This window comes from Hemitrygon akajei, chromosome 3 (assembly GCF_048418815.1).
Source record: "Hemitrygon akajei chromosome 3, sHemAka1.3, whole genome shotgun sequence".
Lineage (NCBI taxonomy): Eukaryota > Metazoa > Chordata > Chondrichthyes > Myliobatiformes > Dasyatidae > Hemitrygon > Hemitrygon akajei.
This window is the reverse complement of record NC_133126.1, coordinates 93332855-93359249: the sequence shown is the minus strand read 5'-3', so window position 1 is coordinate 93359249 and position 26395 is coordinate 93332855.

Sequence of the window (26395 nt, the reverse complement as noted above, 5' to 3'; positions counted from 1 at the left end):
TGTCCTTCCTCAAATTTGGAGACCAAAACTGCACACAATACTCCAGGTGTGGTCTCACCAGGACCCTCTTTGCTCCTATACTCTACTCCCCTTATTATGAAGGCCAACATGCCATTAGCTTTCTTCACTGCCTGTTGTACCTGCATGCTTACTTTCAGTGACAGATGAACAAGGACACCTAGATCACGTTGTACTTCCCCTTTTCATAACTTGACACCATTCAGATAGTAATCTTAATACCTGTTCTTTCCACCAAAGTGGTAACCTCACATTTATCCACATTAAACTGCAACTGCCATGAATCTGCCCACTCACCCAACCTGTCCAATTCACCCTGCATTCACAGAGCCATATTAATTTGTGAACGCAACATCCCTGAGGGATTTCCAACTTGGAACTTCGAAGTGTTCAATGACCTGATCATGCTTTTCATCCCAGCTGACACCTTGCTCTTTGGAATAGCTTCATGCTTGGGATGTCTATCAGTATCTTACTTGTCTCATTTCTCTTTGTATCAGTTAACTTGATGGCCATTCTGATCCTGTCCCAAGGGAAGTGCGGACTCTCCCGTTGTATCACCTTCTACTTGGTAGCCATGGCAACAGCAGATCTGATGATTGTTTTCACTGACGTGGTACTGTACACGGTTATTCCCTTTTATTTCCCGGGAACTTACATGGACACCACTCCTGCAATGTCTCTCACCCTCGTCCTGCTCTCTGCAGCCACTGATATCTCTGTCTGGTTCACCGTCACCTTCACCTTTGATCGATTTGTTGCAATCTGTTGTCAGAAGCTGAGAACAAGATATTGCACAGTGAAAACAGCAACTGTGGTTTTAACAACAGTGAGTGTGACATTCAGCCTGAAGAACATCCCTTGGTACTTCATATACGAACCTGAGTATATTGTTAACAATGTACCTTGGGGCGGGGTCATGTCATCCACCTTTTACACTGAAACCACCTGGTTGACTTTTGACTATCTCTGCATCATTTTAACCCCTTTTGTTCCATTCATCCTGATTCTACTACTCAACACTCTGACCGTCAGACACATTATAGTGACGGGCAGAGTCCGGAGGAGGCTACAGCAATGCAGTGGTAATGAGGATCACATTGACCCAGAGATGGAGAAGCGGAGGAAATCCATTGTTTTACTCTTCACCATAACGGGCAGCTTTATACTTCTATGGACCACAAACGTTGGATATTTTCTCTACTGGCGGACTGCTAGCATTTATGATTACACGGGTGTCCATGATCCAAACTACATCATTGAACAAACTGGCTACATGCTGCAGCTTCTGAACTCCTGCACCAACACCTGTATTTATGTGGTGACCCAGACGAAGTTCAGGGAGCAGCTGAAGAACGTGCTCATGCATCCATTCACAGCACTTGCTGTTTGGTTTAAATGAAGCCCTGATTGTATATCGGAGTCACCTTTCCCCCCATCTTCATTCAGCACCTCACTCACTCCCACTCTGTGTGAATCCATGTCCCCAGCTCCATTCTCTTTTCCATCCTCTTCACTCAATGATATTCTACCACGGCCCCATTTTACACCATGATTCAGTTCCAATGAACTATTTGTGACCCAGACAATTTGCACATCAGAAACATGACCATGAATTGGGTTGTCACACTGCAGATAATACCTGCAGACTCACAGAAAATAGCAAATCCATCCTGCTGGGCTCCAAAATGATGGCAGTGTAGTGGTTAGCACAATGCTTTACAGTACCAGTAACCTGGGTTCAATTCCCACCCCTTTTGTCCTTTCATTAAAGTTGTCCAATTCCTCCATTCACATCCTCAGTTTGCAATTATGCCCCTAAAAGCAGGAATTTTGATAAAAAATCATCTAGGGCATATTAAGTAACACAATTCCCTTTCTGAAACAGACACAAACGCCTGTACTTCAGGCTGTTGTTGAAGGACTTGTTGTCAGCTTGCTAGGATTATGAAGTATTTTTGCTCCACTTCTAAGAAAAGAAATATATCTACACAATAGGCATGCGAGACTCAGAAATAGTAGGAAATGGATTTTATTTTATTTGGATTGTACAACTGTAAAGACACAGATGAAAGGATTGAACACAGACACCTTTCATCCTCATCCTGACTCGTTTCACTCGTTCTACTGGATACGTGTGAAACTGTTCTTGACAGAATTAGTGGACAGCATAAAGCAATACAAGAATGAACAAGAGCAGCTTTGGAGATGTATTCAGGGCCATTTAATTCCAGTAACCCCAATCTTCTAAGCACTGGCATATTTTAATAATTCTCCTCACAGCACCCCTTACCTAAATGCCCCAAGATCTTAGGCTTCCGAACACGATCAAGAATTCCAGGCCAAACCCTTGGCATGTCAAATAATGGCCAGTTGTAGAACCCTGAGAATGGGTCCCATTCCCGCAAAGAACTGAAGCCTGCGTGTAACTCCAGGTCAGGGTCTTCAAAAGAACCCTGAAAGGGAAAAATAAAGATATTAAAGTTGGAAATAGGGTTTTTCCGAAGATGCAAGGAAAGGAGTTACCATTAGGCACCATTATCCCTCTTGAGCTCCACTGTTCTTGACAGAAACTGTCTTGTGAAACTGTTCTTAACAGAATTAGTGGACAACATAAAGCAATACACGAATAAAGAAGAGCAGCTTTGGAGATATATTCAGGGCCATTTAATATCAGTAACCCCAGTCTTCAAAATCTTAATCATATTCTTAATCATTCTCCTCAGAGCATCCTTCACCTAAATGTTGATGTCACTTTACAGTTTACCAGACTAAACAGCCTTAAACCAAAACAATGGCTCTTTATTTTTCCCCGAGCATCAGTTGCCAGTAAGACTGACACTGCTACACTACACACCGTACTTTTAGACACAACATTGCACACATTCCATTAACTTGGGATTTTCTCCCTCATCACCACTGAAAATAAAGCAGAGTTTGGGATGGTGTTGACACCCCGGAGTCCATGGACTGAGAGCTCACAGAAGCCCAATGTAAGGTGCAGAAGTGGAACACAGAGGGAATATCTGGGACAGAGTGAGAGTTAGTAATTAGGAAGCATGAGTTCAGATAGAAACTTGTGAACCATTTCGTGGAACAATGGAATAAGCAGGCCTGAACAAATGGAGGGATCAGTGTTTCAACAAGAACCAGCTGTGGGAGGGGAAGGGTCTGACAAGGCTTCTGGGGTAAAAGGAAGAACTTTGGTTCCATTTTGCTCAATGAGGAACCAGATTTACAAACTGTCAAGGGAAACAAATGAAGTCATTAACCAGAAAATGGAATTTGTGCAGGAGACCAAAACATCGGTGATGGACATCCCAATACATGTTTTCAGTTGAAGAAAATTCTGCTTCTCCAATGCAGCACATGGGGAAATTGGATCCGGCGAGAGAGGTGTTACTGTGGTGGAGTTTGACATCATCAGCTGAACACAATCATAAGCATTTGGATCATGTCACCAAAGGTTTCCATGTAGATGAGAAATAGTAGAGGGCCAAGGATGGACCCTTGGGCAGACATAGACAATCATGAGATGTCAATAAATTTAAACATGTCCCACAAATTGAAAAACCAATAAGCAGCTACTCCACTGAATTACAGAACAATAACAGCCACCTCCATTTCTACATCATGGGACATTATTAACTGATTTTTCCCACAATATTTAAACTTTCCATTTAGACATTTGCTATCAGTGACTGTAGACAATGAACTGTGCAAAGAAGCCTCCCATTCAAAATGTGAATGCAATGAATAATGTCTGCAGTGGTCAAGGTAGTTCAGTGTTCCTGAATATGGAGAGGATTTCCACACAGGGTCTCCCACCCTGCAATACTGTGTAACGTTTGAATAATTGTACCTCTGACAGTCAAATCTCATGTGCTCTGGTATTCATATCTTTGAGGTAATGAACTTTCAGAGTAGTTGTCTAAATACAAGCAACCAGACTGATAAATCAGTATCATCTCCCACTTCTTGAGCCACCAACTGTCCCAATTTGTCAAAGCACTGAGGTTGATATTCATTCCTGACCCAACAGCAGTATTGAGAGCATTCACCTGTCAGTGAATTCACTTTTTCACTTTCAGTGCAAATAGCTCTCTGTTAATTTGATTTACCTGAATCTTAAAGACTGCAGCAGTTGAAGAAGGCAGTTCACCACCACCTTATCAAGCGCAACTGGGGATGGTTAAGTAAAAGCTGGCTCAGTCTACAAAACCCACAACCCTTGAATGAATGAAGAAACAGACGTTGGTACATCATACGTCCTAAGAGGGATCAGTGTGCCATCTCGGGTTGGTCACCTTTACTGGGAAGCAACATACCGAAGCGATATTTCTTAACATGTCTCATGCATGCCGAAGCAACATTTTGTAGCTGTTGAATTGTGGAAAAGCCTATGAAACATAATTGTGCAGGATGTGTAGAAAATAGAACATAGAAATTCACAGCACATTACAGGCCCTTCGGTCCACAATGTTGTGCCAACCATGTAACCTACTCTAGAAACTGCCTAGAATTTCCCTACCACGTAGGCCTCAATTTTTCTAAGCTTCATGTACGTATCCAATAGTCTATTAAAAGACCCTATTGTATCTGCAACTATCCTCGATGCTGGTGATGCATTCCACGTACCCACCATTCTCTGTGTGGAAAACTTACCTCTGACATCCCCCTTGTACCTATTTCCAAGCACCTTCTAACTACGCCCTCTCGTGTTAGCCATTTCATCCCTGGGAAAAAGCCTGACTATCCACACGATCAATGCCTATCTTCATCTTATACATCTCTATCGGGTCACCTCTCATCATCTGTTGCTCCAAAGAGAAAAGGCCGAGTTCACTCAACCTATTCTCCTAAGGCACACTCTGCGATCCAGGCAACATCACTGTAAATCTCCTCTGCACTCTCTCTATAGTATCTACATCCTTCCTGTAATGAGGTGACCAGAACTGAACACAGTACTCCAACTGCAGTTTTAATAAGGTCGTATATCGCTGTAACATTACTTCACAGCTCTTGAACTCAATCCCACGGTTGATGAAGGCCATCACATCCTATGCCTTCTTAACAATTCTGTCTACCTGTGCAGCTGCTTTGTGCATCCAATGGACACGGACCACAAGATCTCACTGATCTCCACACTGCCAAGATTCCTCCCATTAATATTATATTCTGTCTTCAGATTTGACTTAGCAAAGTGAACCACTTCACACTTATCTGGGTTGAAATTGATCTGCCATTTCTCAAACCAGTTCTGCATCCTATCAATGTCCTGCTGTAAACTCTGACAACTCTCCAGGCTATCGACAACACCCCCAACCTTGGTGTCATCAGCAACCAGCCTTTGCCTTCCGTGGGCAAGCCAATTCTAGATTCACAAAACAAGATTTCCTTGGATCTCATGTCTCCTTACTTTCTGATTGAGCCATGCATGGGTAACTCCCCATCTCCATCCTGAATTTACTCCCCCAAACCTTGTTCTAGTCTCACCTACCAGTGGAAACAATTTTCTTGCCTCTATCTTATCCATCCCTTTCATAATTCTATATGATTGCATAACATCTCCTCTCATCCTTCTGAACTCCAGTGAATACAGACCCTGGCAACTCAATCCTTCCACATAATCTAACCCCCTCATGTCTAGAATCAACCTGGTGAACCTCCTCTGTACCACCTCCAAAGCCAGTATATCCTTCCTCAAGAATGGAGACCAGAACTGTACACGGTACTCCAGGTGCGGCCTCACCAGTGTGGATTGGGTCAGGCTTTTTTTTCTGGTAAATGTTTATTGGTGAGTGGGTGTCCTTCAAAAATGACATTTTGAGACACAAAATGTGTATGTGCATGTCAGAATAAAAGGATAACAGGTGTAGGGAACTACAGGAGATATTGAGGGCCTGTTTAGAGTAAAAAGGAGCAAAGTAAGCGTAGGCAGGTAGGAACAACTGAGGCGCTTATGGAGTACATGAAATGAAAGTGAACACTGAAAAAAATCAGAGCAGCTTCAAACCAGGCATGAAGTTTCTCTGACAGACAGTGTGGAGGAGAATGCCTAAGGTTTCTCCAAATATATTAGGAGCACAATGATTGCAAGGGATAAAATTAGACCTTTACTTTACTTTATTGTCACCAACCAATTGATACTAGAGCATACAATCATCACAGCGATATTTGATTCTGCGCTTCGCGCTCCCTGAAGTACAAATCAAATATAATGAAAATTTAAATGATAAATCATAATTAGAAAATAGAAAAGGGAAAGTAAGGTAGTGCAAGTCAGGTCCGGATATTTGGAAGGTACGGCCCAGATCCGGGTCAGGATCTGTTCAGCAGTCTTATCACAATTGGAAAGAAGCTGTTCCCAAATCTGGCCGGACGAATCTTCATGCTTTTGAACCTTCTCCCAGAGGGAAGAAGGACAAAAAGTGTGTTGCCTGGGTGGGTCTTGTCCTTGATTATCCTGGCAGCACTGCTCCGACAGCGTGTGGTGTAAAGTGAGTCCAAAGATGGAAGATTGGTTTGTGTGATGTGCTGGGCTATGTTCACAATCTTCTGCAGCTTCTTCTGGTCTTGGACAGGACAACTTCCATACCAGGTTGTGATGAACCCTAGAAGAATGCTTTCTACGGTGCACCTATAAAAATTAGTGAGGATTTTAGGGGACAGGCCAAATTTCTTCAGCTTCCTCTGATAGTAAAGGCACTGGTGGGCCTTCTTGGCAGTGGACTCTGCTTGGTTAGACAAAGTCAGGTCATTTGTGATATTCACCCCGAGGAACTTAAAGCTTTTGACCTGTTCCACCTGCGCACCACCGATGTAGATGGGGGTCGTGCTGTCCGCTACTCCTTCTGAAGTCAACAACCAATTCCTTCATCTTGTTGAGGGATAGGTTATTGTCTTCTCACCATGCCACCAGGTTCTTAATTTCCTCTCTGTACTCAGACTCATCATGACCCAAGATATGGCCTACAATTGTGGACTGGTTAGTATTCAAGGACTTGGCAAAAGGACCTGTGGAAAATCAGAATGGTAGTGCATGTGGGGAGCCAGAAGAAATGGGGGGGAGCTTAATCAATTTTATTGCAACCGTATTTACTCAGGATACAGACACAGAGTCTATAGAAGTGAGGCAAAGTGACATCAACTTCATGAACCCTGTACGGATCACAGAGGACGTGGTATTTTCTACCCTGAGGCAAATCAGGGTGGATAAGTCACCAGGGCCTGTCAAGGTGCACCTTATGGGAGACAAGTGCAGAAATTGTCATTACCCTAGCAGAGAGATTTAGCCACAGGAGAGGGACCAGAGGATTGGAGGATAGCCAGTTTTGTTCCACTCTTTAAGAAAGGCTCCAAACATAAACCAGGAAATTATAGGCCAATGAGTCTGACATCAGTTGTGGAAAAGTTGTTGGAAGGTATTCTTAGGGACCAGATATAGAAGTATTTGGATAGACATGAACTGATTTAGGAAAATCTGCATGGCTTTGTGAGTGGTAGGTTGTGTCTAACCAACCTTATTGAGCTTTTCAAGGAAGTTACCAGGAAAGTGGATGAAGGCAAGGCAGTGGATGTTGTCTACATGGACTTTAGCAAGGCATTTGACAAGGTCCCACATGGGAGGTTGATCAAGAAGGTTCAGTCATTCGGCATTAAAGATGAGGTGGTAAATTGGATTAGACATTGGCCTTGTGGGAGAAGCCAGAGAGGAGTAGTAGATGATAGCTTCTCTGACTGGAGGCCCATGACTAATGGCGTGCAGCAGGGATCGGTGCTGGGTCCATTCTTGTTTTTCATCTACATCACTGATCTGGATAATAATGTGCTTAACTGGATCAGCAAATTTATGGATGACACAAAGATTGGGGGTGTAGTGGACAGCGAGGAAGGTGATAATCTCTTGCAGAGAGATTTGCATCACCTGGAAAAATGGGGTGAAAAATAGCAGATTCAGTTTCATGCAGAGAAGTCAGAGCTGTTACGCTGGTTACTCACGTCCATTAGAGAAGGTCATGTTCTTTGACTCCTACATAATTACTTACTTGGAATTCCAGATAACCCTTTACGACGGTTTCTTTAGAGATGATCAACTATAGATCCCTTCCTCTCTAGGTCGTCTCCTAAAATTACCATCCTCACTTTCGATTTCTTTCAGTTAACATGACAGTCATTCTGATCCTGTTCTGAGGAAACTATGGACTCTCCAGGTGCATCACCCTCTACCTGGTGGCCATGGCGATGGCAGATCTGATGGTTATTTTCACCAATGTGATACTGTACACGGTTATTCCCTTTAATTACCAGGAATTTTCATGGACACCATTCCTGCAATGTCTCTCACCCTCGTCCTGCTCTCTGCAGCCACTGATATCTCTGTCTGGTTCACCGTCACCTTCACCTTTGATCGATTTGTTGCAATCTGTTGTCAGAAGCTGAGAACAAGATATTGCACTGTGAAAACGGCAACAGTGGTTTGAACAGTGAACATGACTTTTTCACAATCTCGTGTATTGTTCACTTTATGTGGTGGCACATTCCCACTCACTGGCAGAAAGTGATCTAGCTGCTAAACTAATGGTTTATCAGCTTTCTCATTTTTCATTAGCTAAGTATTAGCACATCACCCACGTCGTATACTTGTTTTGATGATGTAGTCATATTCACCAGCTTCTCCTCTATACAAGGAATTTCTGATCTATAGAGGTAAAGGATTTATCCATCTCGGAGAGGTACCACTTTGCCTTCTTGACTTCTTCATTCCTTTGTCTTCACATCCATACACCCTTTAGCATCGTTTCTCAGCTCTCTATTTAGTTTGCTTAGTATTTGTATGTTTTTGTACTCTAAAATAAACTAAAATATTGTATTTAAGACTGTTTGTCATTCCTGACTCACAAAAGAACCCCAAGGATCAGAAAATAAACAGAAATCCAATTTGACCTCCATTCATTGTGCCCCCTTTGTTCTATAATTTCCAGCATCTCTTCCTGGGCAGAGTAGTATCCTCACAACACATGCTGGGATATTTGACACTGCTCTGGCTGCTACAAGCAGCACCTCTGGGGCAAGTGGTTAAAGCAGGGATATTAACAACACTTAAAATGTGCTTGGTAGGAAGGGTTTAGATAAATATGGGCCTATTGCAGGCAAATGGGACTGGCTTAGATGGGAATCTAGGTCAGCATTCCCAAGTTGGGCTGAAGGGCCTGTATCCATGGTGTACGTCTCTATGACCCAATGACTAAGTTGACATTTCAGATTGGTGCCCTCGATCAGGATTGAGAGGAATGAGGAAAGAATGCCAGTACACAGCAGAATGAGGGAGGATGGGACAGAGGCTACTGGTGATGGGTGGAACCCATTACCCACCCTTGCACCCCTGTACTGCTCTATATTGGCTCTCTATCAAACATGCAAATTAACAATTAAATCATTTTTTAAAATAGTCATTGGGAAGCCTTTACCATTTAATTCAAAACCAATTTCAACTTGGGTAAATTCATTTTTAAAAACTATTTGAAATAAAACTGCACTTTGACCTTACATTGAGTCAGCAGCCCCATTAAAATGTGATAAGTTGTGCCAGGAACCCCGGCCATGTTTTCATCCTTGTACCTATCTATGAGTCTCTTAAATGTCCCTAATGGATCTGTCGCTACCAACATCCCTGACAGTGCATCCCACACACCCAGCACTCTCTGTGTAAAAGATCTATTTCTGATATCCCACATATCTTTCTCCAATCACCTTAAAATGTCCTCTCATGTCAACCATTTCAACCCTGGGAAAAGGCATCCATCTTATCGGTAGGGCACATCTGTGACATGAGAACAAAGTTATTGTTTCAGGTGGATGATACCAAAAATTCCTCATTTGTGATGTTTAGAGGGTGTCTGACCTCAAGTACCTTATTAGCTTCTTCCTGCCTATATCTGCTATAGACCTCCTTTTTCTCAACAAATGCATCAATAATTCTCAAAATCCAAGGTTCCCTAACCCTGTTATCTCTTCCTTTTATTCTGACAGGAACATGGTCTGTACTCTCAAAATTTCACTTTTGAAGTCTCCCCACTTGGAAACATACCTTTGCTTGACAACAACCTGTCCCAATCCACAACTGCTGCCAACAATATCCAAAGCAGTGTACCTATTGCTGAGGGGAGTAGACACAGGAGTACTCTCCACTGGCAGCCTATCCCAATTCCCCCTCCTGCTTGTCACCCATTTACCTGTGTCCTGCACCTTTGGTGTAACTACCTCCCTGTATCTGCTGTTGATTAACACCCCAGCCTTCCAAATGACCCCGAGTTCATCCAGTTCCAGCTCCAATTCCCTAACGCAGCCTGAAAGAAGCTGCAACAGGATGCACTTCTTGCAGATGCAGTTGTCAGGAACAAACTCACATCCCACAAGAGGAGCATCCCATTATACTGCCTTGGATTTCCAGTGCTCTAACTGAGCAATAAAAAAGAATGAAAAAAATAACAGAAAAAGATATACCTGGAGACTTTGCCTCTTCTTGCCAAAGTCTCTATGAGCAAAAGCCTGAATTCTTCACTCTAACACTGGCCAACTCACGCAATAGCCACTCCCAAAATATCCACTCCTCTTCAACCAAACTTATTTTCATTGGTCCTTGCCAAATGCCTAATTATGCACAATCTAACATATCCTTACAATCTGTGATGTACAGAAGGGGAAGCATTAATTTTCTCTCTGACTTGCTGAGTCTTTCAAGTTTCAATTGATTCATCACAGAAAACAGTGGCATTAACTCTTGTATTGTGTAGCATTGTCAAAAAGCATCTACATATAGCTGTCCTCTATTACATTGAAAGGGCATAACAGAGGAAAAAATGCAAGACAGACATGAAATTGGTTTCTTTGCGGTATCACTGATATTCAAAATTATATTCCATGAATATCTTGCCTTGAGATTGTATAAACTCTAACTTATGACAACTGATTCTATGGTGAATTCTATTTTTATTTTCTGTGCAACTTTGTTCTATGAAGCATAACTAATATTAATAATGATGTAACTGAATGATCTCAAGGGAATTTTATTCCACAATAAATGCACATCTCCTCTGGTTGTGTCCTGTAATCAGTCAGAGCCTTTCCTCTGTCACCACTGGAATTACCTTCTACAGAAAATGCGTGAGGCAACAATACTCCATCAGATAGAAGACATTTACTACCCTGTTCTCGCGGCTGTGGGAATTCCTGGTAAGCCAACCTGGTGTAACCAAATATCTTTTGTTGTATGTTTGGGAAATAAATGTTCAGCTCTTGGGCTGTCATCCTGTACAGGAGCTTGTAACTCATTGTTGTGTTTCTCTCAGCAGTGGCATTGATTCACTCTACCCCTCCAACATCTCCTCTGCTATTATTCCCTCTGCTCATCCCCTTTAGAACTGTCCACCCTGTTTCAACCCTTCTGCTACCTTCCGTAAAAAAGGCCATCCATAACTCTGCTGACAGTGTTCAAACTCCTACCACTCCTGCACTCAGCCACCACTCCTATGATCACCAACTCATTGGCTCCCTGCGATGTCGAGAAGTTTTCACCAGTTATATATGTCTATAAATTTATTTGTTGAGATACAGTCTCTTCCGGACTTGGAGACACACCACCCAGCAATCCCTCAGTTTAATCCCAGTCTAATCAAGTGACAATTTACAATGACCAGTTAACCTACCGGTCAGTACATCTTTGGACAGAGGGAGGAAATAAGAATGCCCGGAGGAAACTCACACGGTCATGGGGAGATCGTACATTACAGGCAGCAGCAGGAATTGAACCCTGGTCACAGGATCTGTAAAACATTGTGCTAATCACTATGCTACCTTGTCACCCATAATATAATCATTCTTCACCATCGTAACCCCCCAGATCCAACCCCACAATACACCCAGTTGTCTCCATGAAGCAAAACCAGAAAATGCTGGAAATATTCAGCAGGTCGGACAGTGACTGTGGAGCAAGAATAGTAATACATGGTGAAGGAGAGAAAAGCAGAGAAAGGGCAACAAAGAGCTCTGTGAGCTCCTGTTGAAATAGCGACAGGAATCAAAGGCACAAAGTCCAGAGTGGGATCAAGAACGACAAGGTCATGGAACTGAAATGTTAACTCTGTGTCTGTTTGTACTGAAGTTACCTGACAGGCTCAGTGTTTCTAATAACCTTTGCTTTTATTACAAGAGAGGTGTATGCTGGTCTGAAGACCAGGAATGAACGGTGACACGAGGGTTGGGAGTATTACTGAAAGCTGTGGGAATCACTGGTGAAAAACAGTGGGTGTGCCTGTGGGAGATGTCAGTGGAAGGAGGTGATGTAGAGATGAAATGACTAATTGATGTAAATGCTTGAAGATGGAGATCGGGTTAGTAAATAGGAGACTAGACAGGCAGATCTGTTGAAATTGAAGCAACAGACACAAAATGCTGGAGGAAATCAGCAGGTTAGGCAGCATCGATGGAAAAGAGTTAACAGTCGACATTTCAGGCTGATACACTTCATCAGGACTGGAGGAAAAAGTTTAGAGTTCAGACTAGGAAGGTGGGGGAGCGGAGGAAAAACCACAAGGTGAAACAGGGGATTGTGGGGAGAGAGGGAGCAAAGAGACAGGAAGAGATACAGGCCTGGAGAAAGAGGAAACTAATAGGAGAGGCAATGGAAGAAAGAAAAGGGTGGGCACCAGAGTGAGGTGACAGTGTAAAGAGATAAAATGACTGAACAAAATGGGAATAGGGGATGGTGAAGAGTGGGGTGTGTGGTGAGGATGCAGCATAATCGGAATTTCGAGAAATCAGTATTCATGCCATCAGGTTGGAGGCTACGAAGACGGAATATGAGTTGTTGTTCCTCCAACCTCAGTGTAGCCTTGTCACAACAGTGGAGATGACCATGGACTGAGTGTTTGATAGAAATGAGAAGTGGAACAAAAATAGGCATCCACAGGGAGATACCACATTTTCTGACAGACAGAGTATAGGTGTTCAGCAAGTCGCTCTCCCAATCTGCGTCAGGTCTCACTGATATACAGGAGGCCACCGGATAGAGTACAGTACCACAACAGATTCACTGGTGAAGTGTTGCTTCACGTGCATGGTCTGTTTGGTGCTCTGAATGATAGTGAGGAAGGAAGTGTAGGGGTAGAGGTAGCACTTCTTCCGCTTGCAAGACTAAGTGCCAGGATGGAGGGGACTGATGAATGGACAAGGGACTCATGTAGGGAGCAATCCCTGTGGAAAGCAGAAAGTGGGGGGAGAAATGGTACTTGGTGATAAGGTCCCACAGGAGATGGCAGAAGATATGGAGAATTATGTGCTGGACACAGAGGCTGGTGAAGTGGAAGGTGAGGACAAGAGGAACCCTATCCTTAGTGGGTTGGTGGGAGGATGGGGTGAGGACAGATGTGTGAGAAATGGAAGAGAAGCAGTTGAGGATAGCGTTGATGGTGGAGGAAGGGAAGACTATTGCTTGGACCTCCAGCATCTGCAGATTTTCTCTTGTTTGTCAGTTGAAATTGATGTTGGTTCATGAAGTCTGTAAAGTGCCTGATGTTCGTCTAACCTGAGAGGGGACTCATCATGGCAATAGAGGAGGCCAAGCACTGCTATGTCAGAATGGGAATGGGAATTGGAATTAATATTGTTAGCCACTGGGAAATCCTGCTTGTCATGAATGGAACAAAGATGCTCAACAAGGTAATCCCCAATTGACGTCAGGTCTCAGCAATGTACAGGAGGCCACACCGGGAGCACCAGATACAGTAGACAACCCCAACCGACTTGTAGGTGAGGTGTTGCTTTACCTGGAAGGGCTGTTTGGGGCACTAAATGGAGGTGAGGGGGGAGGAAAGATGGTGAAATTATGGAAAATGACCTATTGAATGTGGTAGTGGAGGAAGTGAAATGCAGGGTATGGCTGCACTTAAGCTGGGTGAGAGGGCAGGGGCGCAGTGTACATAGTGGGTGAGGTGAGAACCCTGTCCTCTCGGGAGAGGGAAAACAATAGTGGAGGATAGGTGAAAATATCATAAAAACACTCGTGTGGGAGGGATCATCCCCAGAACAGATGCAAAAGGGACAATGGAGTAACTGGGAGGATGGAATGGAGCCTTTACAGGAAGCAGGCTGAGTGAGATATGGTTAAGGTAGCTGTAGGAGTCTGTTGGACTGTAATGAGTATTGGCCTTTCCCCTGAGATGGAGAAAAGGAAGGGTCAGGGATGCACCAAGTACAAGTGTGAAAAGCTGGAAGTTGTCAGAAAATGAGATGAAACATAAACTTCCAGAGAGTGAGGTCATGTGACTCTGCAGAGTGGCATCCTTCCCATTGATGCCCTTTGACCTCAGGTCTACCACACAACCTCAATATTACACTCAGTCAGAGCAAGGCCAGTCATCCCTACTTCCCTTTGGAATGCAGAACATGGCTTGAACAAGGTCGGGAATGAGTGATCCCGGTGAAATAGAAAACAGAATCAGAATCAGAATCAGATTTAATATCACCGGCAAATGTCATGAAACATGTTGTCTTTGTGGCCACAGTATAATGCAATATATGTAATAGAAATAAATGTGAATTACTATAAAATAGTTGTAAATAAGTAATGTATAAAAAGGTAGTGAGATAGCATTCATAGGTTCAATGTCCATTCAGAAATCAGATGGCAGAGGGGAAGAAACTGTTCCTGAATCATTAAGTGTGTGTCTTCAGGCTCCTGTACTTCCTTCCTGATGGTAGCAATGAAAGGAGGGATGCCCTGGGAGCCTGGGGTCTTTAATGATGGACGCTGCCTTTTCTTCCCAGGTAACACCTCAATGTTTGGAATAGCTTCATGCTTGGGATGTCTATCAGTATCTTACTTGTCTCATTACTCTTTGTATCAGTTAACTTGATGGCCATTCTGATCCTGTCCCAAGGAAAGTGTGGACTCTCCCGGTGCATCACCTTCTACCTGGTAGCCATGGCGACGGCAGATCTGATGATTGTTTTCACTGACGTGGTACTGTACACGGTTATTACCTTTCATTTCCCGGGAACTTACATGGACACCACTCCTGCAATGTCTCTCACCCTCGTCCTGCTCTCTGCAGCCACTGATATCTCTGTCTGGTTCACCGTCACCTTCACCTTTGATCGATTTGTTGCAATCTGCTGTCAGAAGCTGAGAACGAGATATTGCACAGTGAAAACAGCAACAGTGGTTTTAACAACAGTGAGTGTGACATTCAGCCTGAAGAACATCCCTTGGTACTTCATATATGAACCTGAGTATATTGTTGACAATGTACCTTGGGGTTGGGCCGTGTCATCCACCTTTTACACTGAAACTGCCTGGTTGGCTTTTGACTGTCTCTCTATCATTTTAACCCCTTTTGTTCCATTCATCCTGATTCTACTACTCAACACTCTGACCGTCAGACACATTATAGTGACGGGCAGAGTCCGGAGGAGGCTACAGCAATGCAGTGGTAATGAGGATCACATTGACCCAGAGATGGAGAAGCGGAGGAAATCCATTGTTTTACTCTTCACCATAACGGGCAGCTTTATACTTCTATGGACCACAAACGTTGGATATTTTCTCTACTGGCGGACTGCTAACGTTTATGGTCACACAGGTATCCATGATCCAACCTACATCATTGAACAAACTGGCTACATGCTGCAGCTTCTGAACTCCTGCACCAACACCTGTATTTATGTGGTGACCCAGGCGAAGTTCAGGGAGCAGCTGAAGAACATGCTCATGCGTCCATTCACAGCACTTGCTGTTTGGTTTAAATGAAGCCCTGATTGTACATCGGAGCCACCTTGCCCCCCATCTTCATTCAGCACCTCACTCACTCCCACTCTATGTGAATCCATATCCCCAGCTCCATTCTCTTTTCCATCCTAACCCGATAGGTCTCCAGCTCCTTTAATGCCACAGGAGACCAACTCTTAGGGGAGCAATCCCATTAAATCCATTCCCCTCTCTTTTTTCCTGTCACACTGTAAATTTCTCATTTCTACACATGCCTATCAATTCCCCCTTTGATTCATTTTGCCAGTAACAAGCAGCAACCAGTTTATCAACCAACACATCTTTGGGACGTAGAGGAGGGGTGGGTGGTGGGAGGGTGGTAAATTAGTGCACCTAGTGCAACTGGGCAACGTCCACTCTGCAGCACTGGTGACCAGGGTCCCTGCAGTTCTGTTTATGGTGCCAGTGGGCCACCCTTGCCATTTCTTACCACTAATAATTGTCTTTTCATCACAGGTGTCCAATTCCTCCATTCACATCCTCAATTTACAACTATACCCCTAGAAACAGGGATTTGGAGAAAAATTCACCCAGGGTATGTTTAGTTCTGGATGTCTCGACACAGTTCACATTCTAAAACTGACATAAACAGCTGTTCTTACGTTTGTTGATGCAACAATACCTGAAGAACTTAGTGACGGCTTGCCAAGACTATAATGTAGTTTTGCTCCACTTCTAAGAAAATAAGTATACCTTAGCAAAAGACGTACGAGTCTGAGAAATAGTAGAAAATTATTTTTTTTAATTTGGATTATGCAACTGTAAAAAGACACAGATAAAACGATTGAACACAGCCATCTTCAGGGGTGCAGTGCTAATTTTTTTAGGTGCCGGAGCTGACAAAATGCTTTCCATTTCCAATATCTTCTCTATATATATGTCACACCCAATTTGTGTACCTGATCACTTCATGTGCTGGGCAACTTCCTTGAGCACCTCTGCTCCATCTGCTAAAAGCAGAACTTCCCGATTGACCAACATTTTAATTCCCATTCCTGTTCCTTTTCCAACGTGTATGTCCATGGCCTCTTGCACAAAAATGAAGCCACCCTCGGGGTGGAGGAACACCTTATATTCTCTCTGGGTAGCCTCCAACCGGATGGAACGAACATCGATTTCTCTTTCCGGTAGATATTATGGTCACTGTGATTGTTGCAGCAATGATAATGCGTGGATGAAAATATGCAGATGCAAAATCTGACCTCTCACCTCAAAACAGCTGTTTTATCACAAGCTGATGCAAACAGTAGAGATACTTGTCCAGGATCGAATGTTCATTAAACCAAAGTTTCTGATGGGCTTTATACCCATTTCCTTCCCTTATCTCTACATCACATGATCAGTGATATAAGGAGCAAGGTAATTGATTTACAGCATCAGGCTTCAATGCCAAGTTTACCATAGGGGGCAAGTACTTCTGAAGGATATCAGAATCAGAGTCAGGCTTATTGTCACTGATATAGGCTATGAAATCTGTTGTTTTGTGGCAGGAGTCCAGTGCAATACATAAACATTTGCTGTAAGTTAAAATAAGAAATATAAAAAAATCAAATTAATAATGCAAAAAGAGGGTTAAATAGTGATGTTGCTTCATTGGTTCCTATACCTTTAAAAAATCTGTTGGCGGAGGGTAAGAAGTTATTCCTAAAACATTGAGCGTGCATCTTCAGGCTCCCGAACCTCCTCCCTGATGGCAGAATGGCTGGTTAGGGGATGGTTGTTAAACAGAATAGAAACATACAGCAGTGATGGCACATCACTGGAGCCAGCAATGTGTGGTTGGATTTGTCTGAACAAGTTCCAGCTGCCCATTTCTGATTGATCGTGTGGCACCTTTTTGGTCTCCTTAACCGAGACGATCAGGTTAACTGAGAAACATTATTATAAGAGCCACGTCAAACATTCAATGGAAGATACTTCAATGCAAGTGGGATTGTAGGAAAGATGGATAAGTTCAGGGCATGGATCAACACCCGGAATTGTAGCCATTAGTGAGACTTGGATGCAGCAGGGGAAGGACTTGCAGCTAAATATTCTGGGTTTCCGTTGTTTTAGATGTGACAAAGCAGAAGGGATGAAAGGAGGAGGGGGTGGCATAACCGGTCAAGGAAATTGTCATGTCAGTGCTCTGTCAGGACAGACTGGAGAACTCATCTAGAGAGATGTTGTTGTAATGTGAGTATTATTAAAAGTAAGTTAATACTAATCGGGAAGCTGTTGGTAGCAAGAGGCGGAATCTGGGGTTGGCAGGGTCTTTACTTCCGCTCTTTTTACTCCCAGTATGCATTGTATATAGTTCCTCCACCCATGCCGCACGAGGTACCTGGAAGCCTCTGTACTATAAATATCATTTGCCGTCCCCGATAAAGATGTCTTTTAGCCATCAAGTTGACGGGTGGTCTTTTTGTAAAGCAGAAGTTACCACATATTTTTGGCGACGAGGTAAATTGGTTTTGTGGACGGGTCGGCCCCGTTTCGAACAGGAGCTGTGAGCGGGCAAGGAGCCTCGTGTTCGGATGGCCATGTTCAGTAAAATCAGTGAGTTCGAGGAGCGGACCAAGGACTGGCCGGAGTATGAGGTAAGTTTGGGACACTTTTTCTGTGCTAATGGAATTACTGAGGAGGCTAAGAAGTGCTCTATTCTCTTGAGTGTGTGTGGGGCAAAGACGTACAAGCTGATACGGAACTTAGCTACACCGTGGAAACCGGGAGAAATTCCATACAACGAACCGGTCAAGCTCGTGGGGAACCACCACAATCCGCAGCCTTCGGTGATAGTCCAATGGTTCAAGTTCCACAGCCATGACCAGAAGCCAGGTCAGTCTGTGGGTGATTTTGTGGCTGAACTTCGGCAGCTGTCAGAGCATTGTGATTTCGGAGCCGTGTTGGATGACTTGCTCCGTGACAGATTAGTATGTGGCATTAATAATGCCGCCATACAACACCGCTTGTTGGGGGAAAGGGAAACCCCACCGTTGACTTTCAAGAAAGCCCTAGAAATTGCCCAAGTCATGGAGGTGGCTGCTAATAATGCCAAAGATATACAGAAAGGATATGGGGGGGTCACAGTCGGCGGCAGTGCACCAAATCAGGAGGGAGACTGGTAAACAGGCAAAGTGAGTGGAATGTTTTTGGCGTGGAGGAAAGCACTATGCAAATGTTTGTAAATTCAAAAATACTGTCTGCCATGCTTGTAGCAAGAAGGGACATTCAGATAAAAAGTTCAGGAGCATAAAGGGTGAGGTTAAGCCTGGGCAGGGGAAAGCTCAACAGACTCAGGCAGCCACACACCACCTAGGAGAAGCAGACGAGGAGGCAGCGTGTGTCTACAACATGTTTGGGGTGGAAATGGATGAGGGACCACCTGAACCATATTATGCCACAGTCACTGTCAAGGGAAAGGACATTAAGTTCGAGATTGATTCAGGGGCTACTGCATCGGTCATTAGTGAAGAGACCTACAGGAGGACATGGGGATCCAACCTGCCTCCCATCGGACCGTCTAAGCTCCAACTCAGGACCTATACGGGGCAGCCCGTACCTCATTTAGGGGTGTTATATGTGGATATTTCAGCCGGGGGCCAGAAGGCTGAAGCCAGGCTGGTGATAGCTAAGGGCAGTGGGCCCAGTCTTTTGGGCCGCGATTGGCTTCGCAAAATCCGGCTCAACTGGCATGAAATTAAGTATGCACACACGACGGAGGACATTCTGCAGCAATACAAAGATGTTTTCAGGGACGAGCTGGGCACACTGAAGGGTGTGACCGTGAAACTCCATGTCGACCCTGAGGCCGCACCACGTTTTTTAAAGCCCAGGTTGGTGCCCTATGCCACGAAAGGCAAAGTCGAGGCGGAGCTGGACCGGTTACAGGGGCTGGGCATCATTGAGCCCGTCCAGTTTTCAAGGTGGGCGGCTCCCATTGTTCCAGTTTTGAAGGCAGATAAAACAGTGAGGATATGTGGGGACTACAAGCTTACAGTGAATCAGGTCTCTAAGCTGGAGGAGTACCCATTGCCACGGGTGGATGACCTGTTTGCAACCCTGTCAGGGGGTAAGCTGTTCACAAAGCTGGACATGAGCCACGCTTACCAACAGCTGCTGCTCAACGAGGATTCAAAGGAGTACATCACAATCAACGCGCACAGGGAGTTTGGAGTGGCATCTAGCCCCGCCATTTTCCAAAGGACAATGGACTCTTTGCTGCAGGGGATTCCGCACGTAGCAGTGCATCTTGATGATATTTTGATCACAGGAGCCACGGAGGGGGAGCATCTGGCTAATTTAGAACAAGAGCTGAAGAGACTCTCAGATGCAGAGCTGCGGTTGAAATGTGGAAAGTGTGTGTTCCTGGCACCGAGTGTGACCTACCTGAGACACCAGATCACAGTTGAGGGGCTTTGCCCAGTGGAGGACAAAGTGAGAGCCATTAAGGAGGCCCCAAGCCCCAAGAGCGTCACTGAACTCAGATCATTTTTGGGCATGGTGAATTATTTCGGCAAGTTTCTTCCTGACCCCGCAAAGGTTTTGGCCCCACTGTACAAGCTGCTTCACAGTGACACTAAGTGGCAGTGGGGTGAACAGCAGGAGGAAGCTTTCAATGAAATGAAAGAACTCCTGCACTCAGCAAAGCTGCTTGTTCATTATGACCCAGACAAGGAGATCACCCTTTCATGCGACGCCTCACCCTATGGAGTTGGGCCCCACATGTAATGGAGGACCGTTCAGAGAAGCCTATTGGGTTTGCTTCATGTACCCTGACGGCTGCTGAGAAGGGATATTCACAGCTAGACAAAGAAGGTCTGGCCATTGTTTTTGCAGTCAAACGCTTTCATCAGTACCTCTATGGACGTGCATTCACAATTTATACGGACCATAAACAACTGATGGACCTGCTCAGTGAGACCAGCTGCACCCCCCCACTACCCTCAGCCGGGATACAGCGTTGGGCTCTCACATTGTCAGCCTACAGTGTACAGTAGTGTAGAGAGCGGGTGGGGATAATGCAAACGCCAATGCACTGAGTCGCCTTTACCTGAGACGCCTGTTACTACATATGTGCCTCCAGAGACTGTGTTTTCATTGGAGAGGCTGTCCGAGACACCTGTAAAGGCGACCCAGATCAAGCAATGGACAGAGAGGGACCCAGTCCTGTCTCAAGTCAAGACTTCTCTTTTACAAGGTTGGCCCAGAGTTGTGGAAGGAGAGAAACTGAGGCCTTATGCCAAACGCAAGACCGAACTGAGTCTGCAGGATGGTTGCATTTTCTGGGGGGGTGAGGGTCATCGTGCCTCCCCCTGGCCGTTCACAGATTGTGGAGGAAATTCATGAAACTCACCCAGGAGTGTCTCGAATGAAAAGCCTTGCAAGATCCTACATCTGGTGACCAAGAATGGATCAGGATCTGGAGTACAAGGTAAAATCATGCACGCTATGTCAGACCAATCAGAACATGCCACCACCAGCTCCTTTGCACCCATGGGAATGGCCAATCTACCCCTGATCTAGGCTACATTTGGACTTTGCTGGCCCCTTTATGGGGCAGATGTTTCTTAGAAACATAGAGTAGGCCATTGGGCCCTTCGAGCCTGCACCACCATTCAGTATGATCATGGCTGATCATCCAACTCAGAACCCTGTACCTGCTTTCTCTCCATACCCCCTGATCCCTGTAGCCACAAGGGCCATATCTAACTCCCTCTTAAATATAGCCAATAAACTGGTCTCAACTGTTTCCTCTGGCAGAGAATTCCACAGATTCACCACTCTCTGTGTGAAGAAGTTTTTCCTCATCTCGGTCCTAAAAGTCTTCCCCTTTATCCTTAAACTGTGACCCCTCGTTCTGGACTTCCCCAACATTGGAAACAATCTTCCTGCATCTAGCCTGTCCAATCCCTTTAGAATTTTATACGTTTCAATAAGATTCCCCCTCAATCTTCTAAATTCCAGCGAGTGTAAGCCTAGTCGATCCAGTCTTTCTTCATATGAAAGTCCTGCCATCCCAGGAATCAATCTGCTGAACCTTCTTTGTACTCCTTCTATGGCAAGAATGTCTTTCCTCAGATTAGGGGACCAAAACTGCACACAATACTCTAGGTGCAGTCTCACCAAGGCCTTGTACAACTGCAATAGAACTTCCCTGCTCCTGTACTCAAATCCTTTTGCTATGAATGCCAACATACCATTTGCCTTTTTCACCGCCTGCTGTACCTGCATGCCCACTTTCAATGACCAGTGTACAATGACACCCAGATCTCGTTGCACCTCCCCTTTTCCTAATCGGCCACCATTCAGGTAATAATCTGTTTTCCTGTTCTTGCCACCAAAGTGGATAACCTCACATTTATCCACATTAAATTGCATCTGCCATGAATTTGCCCACTCACCTAACCTATCCAAGTCACCCTGCATCCTCTTAGCATCTTCCTCACTGCGAACACTGCCGCCCAGCTTCATGTCATCCGCAAACTTGGAGATGCTACGTTTAATTCCCTCGTCTAAATCATTAATATATACTGTAAACAACTGGGGTCCCAGCACTGAGCCTTGCAGTACCCCACTAGTCACTGCCTGCCATTCTGAAAAGGTCCCGTTTACTCCCACTCTTTGCTTCCTGTCTGCCAACCAATTCTCTATCCACATCAATACCATATCGCCAGTATCATGTGCTTTATGTTTGCACACTAATCTCCTGTGTGGGACCTTGTCAAAAGCCTTTTGAAAATCCAGATATACCACATCCACTGGCTCTCCCCTATCCACTCTACTAGTTACATCTTCAAAAAATTCTATAAGATTCGTCAGACATGATTTTCCTTTCACAAATCCATGCTGACTTTGTCTGATGATTTCGGATTCTCCATTAACATCTTTGGACTATTTTTACTGTGCCCATGGTCTGTTTTTTATCAATTATGCTATTGTTTGCACTGTTGTAACTATATGTTGTAACTATGTGGTTTTGTACAGGTCTTGTAGCTTTAGTTTTTGGTCTTGTTTGTCTGGTGGATTTGGAGCTCCTTTCCGGGGAACGCACTAAGACGGCAGCGCAATATTAATACGCAGCAGCCTCTCCGGACTCTGGATTGGGGATTGCCAAACGTTATGTGGATTTTCTGGTGTAGTCTGTTTTGTCATATGCTTTTGTGATATTATTCTGGAGGAACGTTGTCTCATTTTTTAACTGCATTGCATTTGTGGTTTCTAAATAACAATAAACTGAATCTGAATCTGAATATGGAGTAAGTCGCATTCCTAGCGGCTCTCTCTTTTAATATATTTTATATCCCACTAACAGATCCCTTTTAGTTTTGATGATTTATTTCTGCTACTGAAGGATTTATTATTTCTACTGAAGGATTTACGACTTAATTACAATGGTCGAAAAAAGTCATTCTGGAATTGAACTGAGAAACGGCAAGACTTTCGCTGAAATGGAGCAAACGGAACAAACCAAGAAAACGGAGGAATCTGTTACACTAGCGGGAATATTTTCTTCAATACAAGACATGAAATCGGATCGGATCGCTTAATATTAAAATTGATAAGCTGGCCAGTTCAAACAGGAAGCTTGAAAAAGCTATTTCTACGATTCAAAACTCTTTGAAAAACTTGGACTCTCAATTTCAAACACTTCAGCTGTCTACAACCCGAATTGAGAATGAGCATGATCTATTCAAGCAAACTATTAAAGATCAAGGAATGAAGATATCTTCGATGGAAAAGAAAATCAATGAAATTACCTTGGAACTATTTAAAACAAAGAAAAGAATGGTTGATTTAGATAGTAGAGGGCGTCGGAGGAATCTGCGTATTCTGTGACTGCATGAAAATACTGAAGCTGGCGATCTGTTAAAATTCTTTTCAGATATGTTGTACTCACTTTTCAATGAGACTCTTAAAGCTAGCCCCTTCATTTACAGAGCTCACAGAATTCCATTTTCTCGGCGTTCATCCGAATTACGTCCTCCAGCAGTTGTACTTTCTTTGCATTATTATACAACTAAAGAAGCTATTCTTCGAGAAGCCAGAAAGAAGCAGAAATTACTCTTTAATTCAATACAGATTCATATAGTCGAAGACTATCCTCCCGAAATCTTTGCCGAAAGAAAGAAATATCGAGAAGTTGTGAGTGAAATTAGATTTAAATCCCTCCCTTCGCTTTCCAGCAAAGCTGATAATTTTTCCTGAAAAATCTCAGTCACTGAGAATCTACTGTCCTCAGGAGGGTTGGGAGTATATTAAAAACTTTAAAGTTAAGCCTACTGAATAAAATATTAAAGATACTCCGATTACTCAATAGGCAATTTTGAAGTATTTGCTGTATGAGTTGTTTATGGATCTTCCGAGTTAAGTGCATTCTATACCTTTTCATTCTTTGGTATGGGACGTGGCTGATTTAATTTTTTTTACCTTATTAATAATTAGTAATATATAACTGTTTTGTAGGGAACCTATATAGTATTGTACTTTAATGGTCCCTGTAGGACCTGTTGTGTATTAATCTTTTTATTTCTTTTATTTGTTTCAATACTTATAGTTTTAGGTCTGTTATATATATACACACACACTCATTTACTTTTCTTTTTCGAGAGAAAGAATATTGTTTGTAATATTATTTGCTCAAATTTATTCCTTTTTTGAATATGTGTTTAAGCTACTTTAGCTGATTCTAAGATGGCCGTTGTTGATTATGTTTTTATTAATGTTAGACATAACATTATAGTATTTGAATTCTGTTTGTGCCTTTTATTATGGTTATTTTCCATGGGATTTTTGCTTTATTTTAATATACGGAGCTGCAAGATGGAGAACAGGGTCAAGGGTTATTAGTTAGCATGGGATCAACCTATCGATTCCTTAATTCTTATCTTTTGGGTAGCGGGAGGGGGGAGGGGTCTATTAGAGTAGGTTTTTTTCTTGATTGGGCAGTTCTTTTGATGGATTTCTCTTTCGTAAATGCGTCACACCTTCTGGTTGTACCTGCATCTTTAATCTGTACTTGCATAACATCTCTTTTATATAATATTAAAATCAATTTTAAACATGGATGTTAATAAAATCAATATAATATCTTGGAATTGGAACCATGTCAACCATCCCATTAAGCGTAAAAGGATTTCTAAGAAATTAAAAACACTTAATGCAGATATAATTTTTGCGCAAGAAAATCATATACGAAAACAGGATGAGAACAGGTTTTTCTGCTTCTGGAAAGGGCCTCTATTTCACTTGCTGTCAGATAGTAAAACAAGAGGCATTTCTATATTAGACACAAAATCCCTTTTGTACACTTTAATACTACTACTGATTCGATTGGAAGGTATTTAATTGTTACTGGTTTATTATGCAAAAGGTAGCTCTGGTGTGTGTATACGCACCTAATGTAGATAATTCTGATTTTTTTAAGAAACTTTTTTCTGAGTTACCGAATCTCAATGAATATAAGCTGATCATGGGTGGTGACTTTAATTGTTGCTTAAATCTGGCGATTGACAGGTCATCAACCAATCCGTTGCTTCCTAATAAAGTGGCAGCTTGTATTAACTCTTTTTTATTAGAATATGGCCTCGTCAATATTTGGAGATATAAACACCCCAATGATAAAGATTTCTCTTTTTTCTCACACGTCCATCACAAGTATTCTCAAATTGATTACTTTTTTTTAGATACACATCTGTTAAACTCCGTTGTTGAATGTGCGTATGACATCATTGTGCTCTCAGATCACGCGCCTTTAAAGTTAACCCTTAAGCTTTTGGATAGATTTTTGAAAATCTCACAGTGGAGATTGAACCCTGTTTTGTTACAGGATCCAGCTTTTGTTAATTTTATTAAGGAGCAAATTTCTATATTTTTTGAATTTACTGAACTGAACTGAAAGGAATATCAAATCTGGTTATATGGGACACGTTGAAATCTTTTCTTAGGGGACAGATAATCTCATATTCAGCAGCCTTGAGAAAGAAAACAAAAGTGGAATTGTCAGTGCTTATCAATAAAATTAAACAGATAGATAAAGCGTATTCAGTTAAACCTACTGAAGACCTATATAAAGAAAGGGTCGAACTTCAATTACAGTATGATTTGCTTCTGACCTTTCCCATTGAGCAGCAAATTTTTAAATCTAAAAGTTTATTTTATATACATGGGGGAAAATTTGCCAAACTTTTAGTGGGTCAGGCTGGGATGGTCAGAAGACAGATTTTAAAAACTCGCCAACTAGATAGAACAGAAACTTTAGATCCTTATGAAATTAATAAGATATTTATGGACTTTTATTCTAATCTTTATAAATCTGAATTCTCTGATAGCACTATTATTATGAATAGATTTTTGCAAAGGTTAAACATACCTCAAATTTCGATTCAAGATGTTGATATGTTAGATGCACCTATGAAACAAGAGGAGATAGCCAAGGCTATATCCTCTATGCAATTAGGTAAAGCTCCGGGACCTGATGGTTATACGGTAGAATTTTACAAGACCTTTCATGAAATGCTTATACCACATCTTCATCAAACGTTTGCCGATTCTACATCCTCTGGGAACCTT